At 42.6% G+C, this 12,806-nt stretch overlaps 1 long non-coding RNA gene across 3 annotated transcripts in view; it reads right to left on the reverse strand.

Moving 5' to 3' along the window:
- Nucleotides 1-4,716: 4,716 nt before the first annotated feature.
- Nucleotides 4,717-12,806, reverse strand: part of LOC310848262 — a 36,762-nt gene continuing 28,672 nt past the window's right edge. For all 3 annotated transcript variants that reach the window (XR_014566242.1, XR_014566243.1, XR_014566244.1), the window contains 3 exons: nt 9,702-9,826; nt 5,605-5,687; nt 4,717-4,773 (listed from right to left, as the gene is read on the reverse strand). This is a non-coding gene — a long non-coding RNA (uncharacterized lncRNA). The remainder of the gene's footprint in view (nt 4,774-5,604; nt 5,688-9,701; nt 9,827-12,806) is intronic.

Here is a 12,806-nt window from a genome sequence, read left to right on the forward strand (position 1 = left end):
GGCAACAGTCCTTTTATTTTTCCCAGGAAAGCCCACCACATGATTCAACGGCCTTCTGAAATTAGCTCAGGGAAAGTTAAAAAAAGAAAACGACACCCGTGAATTAATTTTATTTCATAAATTGTTTTATAAAATTTATATATGGAAACAAAAACAAATGTGGGTAATGAAATGAATGTGCTTCTGATGCACGGAGCAGTAAAACAAGCAAGGTCTCTAATAATGAAAATGAAAGTAGATGTGAAACACCCTCCTCCCCCACTTCCATATCCTAATGGTGCAGAAAAGTCGTAGTTAGTCAGTGGTGGGGCAAGTGAATTCCACATGTAATCAGAGTCACCCTTCTTTACTGTTGTTTCATATGATCCAGAGTAGAGCTGGGCAACCTATGCCCTCCAGATGTTACTGACCATTGTCCACGTTGGCTAGGCATGATGGGAGTTGGAGTCCAACAACATCTGGAAGCTCATAGGTTCACCATCCCTATTCTAGAGCCAGACATATCTAGATTATTTTGCCCACCTGGCCAGTAGCATCTCTATGACTGGCAAGGGCTCTCTAGAAGAGAGCAGTGGTGGATTTATTGTCTGCAGAACCCTGCATACAACCTTTATTTTGGGGCCCTATTCATTCACCTAAATAAATGCACCTGTGTCCAAAAATATGACAGAGTGAAATGCATAAGAATGGTTTAGTTAATAACATGGCTTGTCTTTTTTAAACATGGCTTATATTGTTATTGTTTCTGGCTGGAACCTCCCACCACTCCTCATCGTCCAGCCTGGCCCTGTCACTATGTGGACAAAATATTTCTTCTACGAATGCACCCTAAATGCTCAACCTGGGATCTCCGAATGACACGGATGGCTCTGCACATCAGGTTGAGCAGCTGAGTTGCCAACTGACCAAAAAGAACCCAAACTACAGCCTGCAGATTAAGCTGTTGTTTGAAGCACTGGAGCAAGCTCCGACAAAGAATCTGGCAACCCCATTGAACAGTTACTCCACTGCAAATGGAAGTTCTTCCACAGAGAAGAGGTGGAGCATCTGAGGTGCAGCAACAGCCTCTGTGGCTTTGTCTGCCTGAGCTCTTCTGAAGCTGCAGTCATTCTGAACTGTTACATGCCATTAAGGCCCACGTGAATTTCCAGCCCCGCTTCTGAGGAACAGTTTGCTCTAGTCTGGAAGGTGCTGTGTTAGCATTCCCAGGTGCCCTGCCTCATTTCAAGAGGAGCTTGGGGGTAAAAGGAAGGAAGAAGAAAAGGCAGGGAGCTTGGGGGAATAGAGGCTCTTGGGTTTCTTCAAACTCTGGTTCAGATCGGGTTAATTGTTTGTTAGATGAACAATGATCACCCCAACCACTTAATTCATTGTTTAAAATTTGTTAACAAAGGAAATTTAACGATATCTTAATTGGGAAGGATTTCTAATTTGCATCAAGGGCATGTTAGACAAACAAGACACAATTCTCCCTTTTGTTTCCCAGCACTACGGCAAGAAAGATTACATGATATGACACAACATGTTCCACATTTGCCATTTATCATTCTATAGCCTTTACACACTCGTGCTGTATAATTAGTGCCTTGGCTAATTTTACCTGTGTTGTTGTTTGCCCTGTAATTTAGAGAGAATAGGCTGCGCTGACGCTTTGTGATTTAGGCTGGGGCAATCAGCTGGCATTTTGCCACAGGCCTGCTGCTGATATCATGTGACTGCGATGAAGTACATATGCTGCAAAAACGCAGGGAGGCTTTAAGGGCCTTGATTTAGTTAATTACACTGTGCAAGTTGAGTAGCTCCCCTCAGTTTCCTTTTTCCCCCTTGTGCTTTTCACTTCTTTTTTACTAATAAGTGAGAATCTAACCCTCTCAGGCTCAGGCCTATCTCAAAAGCCATTGTACGTCACTGGAATAAAACCCTCACATTATCTATTACTTAATTATTTAAAAGCATCTACTCTGTTCTCATAAATTATCTATGTGTCACAGACATTGGCATACAAGCATGTCAGGAAGGGGGAGAGAGGGGTGGCTGCAAAATGTCACCAGTCTCTCAAGGGACTCTGTGTGTGCACATGCTAAGAGACCATAATTTAAACCATATATATATATTTTTAAAGCCATTCAGCATTGCAAAGCACAGCCCCAAGCACTGGAAGTTTTCTCCTAGATATCCCACTGACTGAGTTGATGCCAGACGTGGAGCACATAGCCCAGGCACCTCATAAAACAGGACTTATCGGGTAATACTGGCGAGAACAGTCTTACTGTGAAGGAACATAGAATCATAGAATTGTAAAGTTGGAAGGGACCACAAAGGTCATCTAGTCCAACCCCCAGCAACCCTGAGATTAAGTCTCATGTTCTACCAACTGTGTTATTCTAGCAAACATGAAGCAACAGCTTCAAGCATCAAATACTGAAAGAAAACTCATTAAGGTGCCTACGCTTTCTGGGTGCTTCCAGACAACCTGATTTTTGAGGATTTGTCTAGATTTGCTTTGCACAGAGGTTGGGCAAGGTTAGCTATTTAATGAGCATTTGTTTGCAGGGAAGCTAGATGACATGATGCCAAACCAAAATGCTTTCCAGAGCATTTCCCCCGTCACTTTTGTTATCACAAAAAGTTCAGTCTTCTTGGTGAAGTGAGTTTGTTGCACAAAACCTCCTATCAACTATAAGCTGAATTTGCAGGGATGTGATTGAATCTCATCCAAAAACAGCGACAGTCCAGAAGTACTCCCTCCCTCTCTCTAGATCCCTCTCCCAAACCCCTTTGTGCTCCATTTCAGAGCAGTACTGTGCACTAGTGCTACTTGTGAACCGTCAGGGGAGAACATTTTGACTAAAAGGGTTGGAAGGCCACTTCCTGTAGGCAGGCAAACCCACGTATAGCAACTCAGAGCGGAAGAGAGGTCACTTTACTACAGTGAGCATACAAGCCCACCGGGTACCTGTTATCTATACTGCATGCCCAGTATACTGCATTTAGTGAATAAAAGCATACCTCTCTCCTTACCCCTTTCCCCACACATTTATCCTATATGTAGATATGGCCTAGCACTAGTTTTATTAAAATTTTAAAAAAAACCTGTAGTGCATTATTTTATGAAATGGAAATTTTTTGAGGCAATATCTGTCTGCACAATTTGTTCCCTTTCACAGAGACAGAGAAAATTGGTCAGTGCCCATATTGGTAAATAATAGTTAACAACAGTTCATTTCAGTTGGTTAAATGCTTTCCCTTCCTCGGTCTGAGTGCAAGGGTTATAACTTCCTCCCTTTACTCTCCTTTACAAAGCAGGTCCCAGAGCCTCTCTAGCATTTTCTACTTGTCTCCTCTAGTGTCCCGGTTCTCCTCCCTGGTGGTAGCTTTAAATGTCATGTCGGCTGTCTCAACATTTCATCCTTGGCTCTTTTCCTTCTGTCTGCTCATTTGCTCACTCTAGGATACCTTTTCACTGCCTAGCCCAAGTAATGATCATGTCACTCATTTAATCTTCGTTCCCAATTCCAAATAGCATCATCAAGCATATAGGGTTCCCTGAGATACATTAGGACTGTCAAGAAGGACTCTTTGCTCTGCTTCTGATGTTACCATTTTCATTCATGGGAATGAGCCCATAAATGATTCCCATGGAGAAAAATGTAATGTTAAACAAATTCTTCCCCTCATGTCTGCTGCTGCCAAGACAGAAAATACGACTTTGCCTTGTGTTGCCTGTTCTTGGGACATTTACATGGACAATGTTAAGTGCCTTCTTGCATATGCCGTTTGGGCGGAAATGAGAATGCTTCTCATGCAAGATAAGTCACTCTAAATTCTATCTACTGATTTTCCATTCAAATTGCAGGTGCAAAACTTGTATTGAGCGTTGGGTGTGAAAATTGCACAGGGCCACGGGAAGTCGCCTTATGCAGAGTCGGACCTTTGGCTCATCGAGTCCTGTATTGTATATACACCGACCAGAAACAGCTCTCCAAGATTTCAGGCAGGGCTGGTGGGACAGAAAATAAACAAGAATAAGGACACAACTCTGGAGCAAAAGGGAGCCAAAGGCATGTAGAACATGTGCTGCAATCCAAAAGAGGTGCTTTTCTCCATACATCTGTTCACCAAATGACAGGAATCACTTCAATTTCTGAAATTCCAAAACTTGCATTCAAAACTGAAAGGGCAACAGTTGAAAATAGTGCCCATTTCAAATATTTGCAGGTATTTGCTTCTGGTTGTCTCACATAGTGTTGCCATATTTCAAACCGTTGCCAAAGTTGTTGAGCTTTTTAGCTTTTTTCCCTTCCACCCAGAGACACTGCTGCAGACTGCGGTATTCTGGATATTTCCGGGAAAATCCAGACAACCCTATCTTACAAGTGCTCTGCTCTGTTCACACCAAGTTTCCACGATCGTTCAATGTAGTAAAAGCAAGAACAGAACAGTGTTGTGCTTCTTGAAGCTATATGTAGACGTATTTTCAGGCCATTGAGCTGTAGCGCAGGTCAGGTTGACCTTCATTGCTGCAGCAACTGTGAAGACATTCCAAGACATCTAGCCAGATACTTTGTTCCAATGGAAGCTGGAACTGAATGAAAAGGAGCAGCGAATTTACTGCCAAACGACCCAACCTTAACACTTTTATCAGCTGATGGCTGCTTCTAAATGGAAGCAAGAGGAATTTACCCTTGTAAACTCTTGAGTATCTGCTGCAAGGGAAAATGTTGCCTTCAGAAGAAAAAAAAAACCTGTTCCTGATGAGGCAGCAAATGTTTTCTATAGGAGAAAGAAAATTATCAGCGCTGTTTTGGAGAAAAGCAAGAGTGAAGAAATGCAGAAGAAAAATTGATAGAAGATAGATAGATATAGATAGATAGATGATAGATGATAGATAGATAGATAGATAGATAGATAGATAGATAGATAGATAGATGATATAGATAGATAGATGATAGATAGATAGATAGATGATAGATAGATAGATAGATGATAGATAGATATAGATGATAGATAGATAGATGATAGATAGATAGATAGATAGATAGATAGATAGATAGATGTCCCCCTCCCCGTGTTTTACATGCCAAAAAGGACTGACTATAAATTGTGTTTCTGAGATTCATTCCAGAGCCACTTTAAAAGCAGCCCACAGCCTCATCAGGGAGACAGTAAACACTAAGTCATAATTACCTCATAAAAGCAGGGAGCCTGTGTTTTCTGAATACACCAAATTTGGTCTCATCTCACTGAAATAAAGTCTGTTAAATCTATTATGTGCTACCCTGGTTTGTTTAAACCCAATTAGTGCTTGTGTTAAAAAGAAATTAAGCCAAGGGTAGGAACACCAAAGCTTCTCTTTTCTAACTTGATTGTCTTTTTAGCAGAGGTATGAAACGCTGAACTTCAGCTCTCATTAAAAGGGCCGTTCATTCCAGGACAGCATGTCTTGTGGTAGTGAAGGCTTACACTAACAGTGAACTGTGGAAAAATCTCTCCCCTTTGGCAGCCTGCATTAACGTTTCTCCAGCAAAGGGATTTCTCTTGAACTCAACGGTGCTCTATGAGTTACTGTACAGTAAAAGAAAATATTTTTCAACACGATCTCACCTTGGTTTTAATATCCTACCAGGTGACATCTGACACCGTGCTGGGGAGAATAACGCCTCTCTAGGTAGTCTTTTCAGCATCGCCTGAAAATGAACAGTCTGTGCCATTAATATGGCCAATGTAATTAGCAGAAACAGTGTGAGCCATGTTTAAAAATAAAGATGCTGCCAATGTTTCCTAAAGCATTTCCAGCAGCTAACATTGCATCTCAACCATTGCGGCTGGTCTTATTAGTGGGCCAGAGAGGAAATGGAATGTGATGCGGAGATTTACGGAGTGACGGGCACAGTCGGAAGAGTCCACTCCATCTGAGATCTGGCAAAGAATGTTGATTCCTTCGGATGACAGCCCTGGTTTTAAAATCAAGTATTAAGCCCTCATGGTTACTAAGCCCAGCTTTGCAAAAGGACAGAGCAGGGCTTTGTTTCCCTGTTCGTTTGTTCACAATCTCAAAATCATATACATTTGCCAATACACTCCTATTTCCCCTTATTTACCTGTACCCTTTCTTATTTGGCCGTACTGACCCTCAATAATCATTTCTGTTTACATTTTTAAACATACTGCTTTACCAATATTACTTCATTTATTTTCACAGCAACCCTTTCAGATAGGCCACTATTCTTCTCATTTTATGGATGAAGCTGTAGGGCTAAAAGAGAATGACTACTAGCCAAAGGTTTGAGTGTTTATGATTTTGAAGCTACCTACCCTGGGATTTAGCTGAACATATTACCTTTAGTCTGCAGTAAAAATCAAGTCATAACAGACTAAGAAATTACATAAATCGGGTCCTCCCTTAAAGAGGGCACGTATTGCAGTGAGACCTGGCAAACCGACACCCTGTATTGTGGGTGGGTACGATTGGTCAGCCACAACACCCGATTGGTAGGTCCCTCGAAGCTGGGTACAATCTGGCCAATGGGATGCAGTCCAAATGGTTTAAGGGACCTATTTATGCCCATGCACGTGACCCAGAGATTCCTTTTTCGGCGCGTGCATTCCGAACATCCACCCACCTCTCCCTACTTTTAGGGCTTTGTGCTTGACCTTGCTATGCCGTCATGTGTCGTCTGTCATGGGGACAGGGGCACGGCAGGAATTTTCCCCACTTGGCTGATTGACTGTTGCCATTTGGATTTTGCCTGCTGAATAGCAAATCGTCACAACTTGTAAGCTTGCAGATAGGCTCTGGTTCAGGTGATAGGGATGGGAGAATGCTTTTGCCATCCCTATGTGAAGGGTATTCCGTTAAAGGAATCTAAGGACTCGATGGTTTGGCCAACCCCTGAGAGGGGGTTGTGCCCGTGCCTGAGTCCAGGGGGACATTTGGGTGGCGGAGTTAGCCCGTTCCCGGCTTTCTGCTTATCCAGATGTTCACCCTTGGCTGACCTATGCTGGAACCCTGGGTCAGCGCTACCTGCATGGCAGGGAGCTAGTCAAACCAGAGCCTATGCAACCAGTCACTTTCTGTAATCAATAAAGTTGTGGCCTAAATTCTGCCAAAAACCAAACCAAAATTTTGAGTCATGTGTGAATTTATTTAGGGGGGAGGTTTCAGGGTCTGAACACGCAACAACAGTTCTTTTCTTTTCTTTTCTTTGCAAGCAGATGGAATCACTCGTGAATGTAACATTCAAGCAGAAACTCTGGGCGTTCCTGCCATTGTGCATTCCAATCGTAGTAAGTTTGGCCTGAGAACCGACTGTGAATGCACAATATATACAATACAGAATAAGTAGAGAACTCACTTAAAAGGAATTTTGCCAGATTAATTGGCCTGTGCTAGAGCAAGAGTCCCAGCTGCACATAAATACGCATGGAGTCAGAAAACAAGTGCCATAAATTAAGATGAGAAAACTGACATGATGGGACTATTTTGGAGAGTGGCTGTGGACATATTTTTGCCTATAATAGGACTGAATTTGGCAGCCACATAGTGAATTCATTATGGAGCGCTGAAAGGAACTAGATTTTGATGACAATTCCCGCATGTGCACTGTGTTTGACCTAGCTTGCTTCTAGCAAAGGGAATCGCTGAGGTCACGGTGCAACGTACAAAGAAAGACTCTGAAAAAAGCTGGTGCAATCCAGAAGAGATGGTAATTAGTGCTGAAATAGATTTGCACTCGCAGATGTTTCCAAGCTTGGGTGTCAGCTCTCTGACACATATTTGAAATTCAGTATTTGGCATCTGATACCTGATATCCAGTATTTGTTAATCCTGTGAAAGAGGAACCTGCTCCCAACAGCAATGTTACACCACTTTGGGGCAAGCGCAGCCAGGACACCCTTGTTCTGCCTACGAAATGGTACTGCCATGGAAGTGCTACAATAGCAAAAGCCCTCCAGGCAGGCCTGTGTAACCAAGTGGCGATTTTAGGCTGTGTGTTTTGTGAGTGAAGAGGAAGAGTTTGGATTTGATAGCCCGCCTTTCACTCCCTTTAAGGAGTCTCAAAGTGGCTAACATTCTCCTTTCCCTTCCTCCCCCACAACAAACACTCTGTGAGGTGAGTGGGGATGAGAGACTTCAAAGAAGTGTGACTAGCCCAAGGTCACCCAGCAGCTGCATGTGGAGGAGTGGGGAATCAAACCCAGTTCACCAGATTACGAGTCTACCGCTCTTAACCACCACACCATGCTGACCAGGACTGAAATAACCATTGTGTTGTGTACATAGAGGAGGGCAGAGGAAGGGACTGCAGCCCAGTGGCAGAACATCTGCTTTACACAGAGAAGACTCTGGGTCCAATCCCTGACATCTCCCAACAAGGCTGGGAAAGGCTCCTGGCTGAAAACCTGGAGAGCCACTGGCAGTCAGCTGGATGGTCCAATGGTACAGTTCTGTACCAAGGAGCCTCCTGTGTTCCCTAACCAAACTGAGTCCCTGGCCTTGTGTGTGTGTTTTTTTTTCAATCCTCCAGTGGGAAAAGTATGCCTACCATACAACCTTGACCCCAAATTCTTTCAAATTCCCGAAGCTCATAAAATAAAGGTCGCCCACTTATTTTTTTAAAAACCAGGAGAGTGCTGACCACCACACCCCATTCTAGGAGAAACAGATACTCAGACTCTGTGCCATACCAGACATGATGCTAATCACATAACCAGCAATTCCATGGTTGTTTGGTTTTTTAAAGTGAACAGCGGGTATTGGGGCCCCAATCCAGACCAGAACCCTAGGAAGTATACAGGTAGGAGGTTTTAACCTTTTGTCCCCTGCTCTGACCCTGATCTGGTTCTCCAACCTCTCCAGCGCTTACTTGCATTGGAAGGGCAGCTTCTACTGGCATGAATGGGAGCTTTCCTTCCAGTGCAAACTGGCAAGGCACCAGTTTGGATTAGGACCCCAACTGAAGACAAGAGGTTGAAAACCTCCTACACCCCTACAGCTGGATTGGGCAACCACTCCACCACTGCTTGCTTTTAAAAAAGGAAGCGTTCACACAATTGCTAATTGCATGAATGGTGTCTAGGGTGGGGTGGACTTCTGCAGGGTAGGACTGCCACCAAAACTCTGAATCCTGCCAGGAAGTGGACTAACCAATGACCATCTGAGACAGTGTCATGATTGCCATGAAAGCCTGAGCTGGCCCTAAGGCAACCAAGGCATAGGTATTGAAGTCAACCAGGATGAGAGTCCTAGGTTCCTCCAAAACCACATCAAAGACAGCCTTGGCCAACTCAGTCGGGGAGGCTGTAGGGCAGCAAGGTGAGTGGTGCACCAACAGTACCCTCAACCTGTCTCCATGACCCCGTATCAGATGCAGGCCCTGCAGTTCAGGTCATTATCATCAGTTAGCAGCTCCAGTTCTGGCCTTGTGATTAATCAATCAATAGCTGCTTGAGTAGTAGAGGCAACTGGATCACACACACACACACACACACACACACACACAGAGAGAGAGAGAGAGAGAGAGAGCATGTTGCAGTCCAGAGGTTTGCCGAGCAGCTATTGATGTTTATACAATGATCTGTACATGATGTCAGACAAATGAATGAGTTATTCTGTCTCTTAAAAAAGCTACTCAGAAGAACCAATGCCCAACAAAATTTTGAAAAGAACAGGAGTTATAAGCCAGTTTTCCCATTCTAACCTTAGCGCAAACGTTGCTTTACTCTGGCTTGTCTTCCTCTGCAAAGGTGAGAAAGGAACTGGCTTGCTGTTGTTTTTCCCCTTTTGTTTTTTATCTTTGATGCTGCGGTTGTGCAGGCCATTATCCTGTAATGGAGAGTTTAAAGCAAACTCTTAAAGCAAAGGCAATATTGAATTCTTTAGGAAGAGCCATAATCTCTGTGCAGTAATTGAGGCTCATTCCACGCTAAAGTGACAGTCAATTATGACCTGAAAATGTTGTAAAACAGCCCTGCCAGCAGTCACTGTATGATTGGCTATCAATTCTATAAATGGCCTGTTTACTTGATTTTGGCTGTATACCTGTGCATAATCAACAAATGAGAGGTTTTTTAATATTTCAGAGCAGCATGTATTTATTTATTTAAAGCATTTCTTACCCGCCATTCATTGCCACAGATCCCAGAGTACAATAAAAACAAACAGTGGCACCCATCAGCACAATAATACCATAAAACAAGAATAGTTTTTTTTAAAAAAGCAACAACCAACAACAATAAATAAAAAATACTATAAAACCTGATCTAGAACATATGACCTACAAATGCATCTGTCAGTTTATTACCATGAGGTGAGTTTTTTTGTCATTATCATTAGGAGCAAGTTCACATATGCATGTCAATCATTTGATGACCACAACATTGTGATGACTTCTGTGTGTGAATGCTTCATCACAGAAAACTATGAAGACATTTACTCTGGTTGTTCAAGACCAGGTCTTGAAGATCCATAAGAAGCAAAACATCACCAGGATGTGTAAATATCATATATATTAAAGGGATACCTTTTGTCATGCTAGATAGAAATAGATATGTACGCTAATGCCACATTGCGTACGAAAAATGTCTTCCACATTCATCACTTTCCACTGTCCAATTTAGCAGGAATTTCTTCATTGTTCATCTTGGGACCATCTCTGAAGTAGAGTCTGGCAGACATTTAGGAGGGAGCATGTAAGTGCCTCCGTGTCTGAGGCAGGATGATTTAGAATACCATACACTGGAAGCTGGTCTTGCATTTAGGCCCCACTTGTGGGCTTCACATAGACATCTAGTTAAGAAAAGGATGCTTGATTAGACAAGCCATTTACCTGGTCCAGCAGGCTCATCTTATGTTGTGTGGATACTTTGCATGGGGATAGCAACATTTTCTAGCTGTATCTATAAAATGGAGCTTGGTTTTTCCCTGGCCATTGATAAATCCCCAGAAAATTTGCCTAGATAACCACCGTCCAGATAATGGAAGGAATTTAATGTAGTGCTAAGGAAATTGTACCACCAGTGCAACCATGGCAGCTTGCCAGATGGAATGATCTTTCTCTCTCTCCTCTCCATCCTGTTCTGCTGGTTCCCCAACACACACTCTTAAGCAAATTTGGATGGCACAGGACGGTCAGAAAGCTCCACTGCACCAGTGGAAGATGTTGCGCTGGCTTTCTCTAGTGGGACTCATTAGTTGAATCCAGCCCTAAGTCTCCACACAGAAACATTGCACACACCAGATTGTCCTGCACACTAGCTTTTAAAAGTCTAGTCATGATTTCCAAATATTAGAATAGAAAACGGTCTCTTTTTAAAAAAAAAAATAATGAAAGCCCTCATGAGGTATTAGACTTAAGATTCACATCAACAGAGATAGATGCAAATAACTACTGACTGGACCCAATTTTCTGTACGAGAAGAATCGTGTTATTCCGTTCAGTCTGATCATGCAGTATAGCAGGATTCAATGGGCTTGAGGACTAGGAGAAGGAAGGAGGAATATCAGATTTTTATTGTCACTATTATGGCAGAATCAACTCTAGATGACAGTTACTTGGATTAGAATATCTATTTCACTCACAAGTATGCGCTGAATAGCAGCCTAAGGCACCACCCTTGGGGGGGGGAGTTACAGAGTATCTAATTTGCACTAAATCATCTTGAAGTTTTGCTCTTTGGGCTCATCTGCCCTTCGGCTTTCCCCAACCCTTTCTTGATTCCGCCTCCTTCCCCTGTTCCTCTCATCGAGAGGCCCTTCCCACATTTTTGCAACTGGTTCCATTTTCTTTCCTGGATGCTTCCTGTAGCAAGTTGAATAGGAAACAGCAGTAAATGATGGTACCTTTCATAAATTTATCTTTCTAGTACAGCTAGCTTCGTGACCAGAAATCCATACTGGCTATCGAGCAAGCGGAACAATCTGCTCCATCAAGATGACTGGACATTGTCCATAATTGATGGCACAGAAAAGCATGACAGATGGGAGAGCTGCGAAGCAATAGCTGGCTCTCTGTTGTTCATGCCATCTTCTGTTTATGAATCTACCATCTACTGTCTGGAATATTGCAGGTGTCAGGGTCCTCTAAATAGATTCTGATATATCCATAGGAAGCAAGGGCCTCATGTGATCTCAAATGGCAACTTCATCTCACCCGTCTGTTAAACAAGATTGTTAATCCTACTTTCTTTCTACTGAGGGATAGGACAAGACGGCTTTGAAGGTCTGCGCCTTTGGCTAACAGAAAATATGTCAAGGTCACCAAAGGTCATATTATGGACAGCTGTTTTATTAATTGCAAACAAATGGGCCCAGTATTAATGATCCTCATGTGTTCTGGTAGCAAATATGATGGCATTTTACTGCAGTATTTTAACTATGTGAGAACCTCAGCTTGTTTATCTTTTTGATTGTTCATATTGAAGATGTAATCCTGAATAGACAAAAGGCACATACCCACCCAGCAAATTAAATATGATCAAACTTTTATCATTCTTCAAAATACATTCTTCAAATGAAGTTGAAATCCTTGGGTGCCTTCACATTATTATTATTTTTTAATGCTAGGCATTAGGCGGTATATTTCTGCTTTCCTCATCTCTGTGTTATCTTTTGATTAAAAACTTCGGTAAAGATCAGGACAGAAACTTCCCCTACAACCCACCAATCCTACATGATTCACCTGTCAAACATTACTGATGCTATGTAGGGTCCAATCACAGGGTACTGGAAACGCACTTTTTACTGATTATCTATGGATTGGATTGTTGGCTTTCCAGAAAACATAGAATCAGAGATCTGGAAGGGA

Source organism: Podarcis gaigeae (assembly GCF_964106915.1).
Source record: "Podarcis gaigeae genome assembly, chromosome: 7".
NCBI lineage: Eukaryota > Metazoa > Chordata > Lepidosauria > Squamata > Lacertidae > Podarcis > Podarcis gaigeae.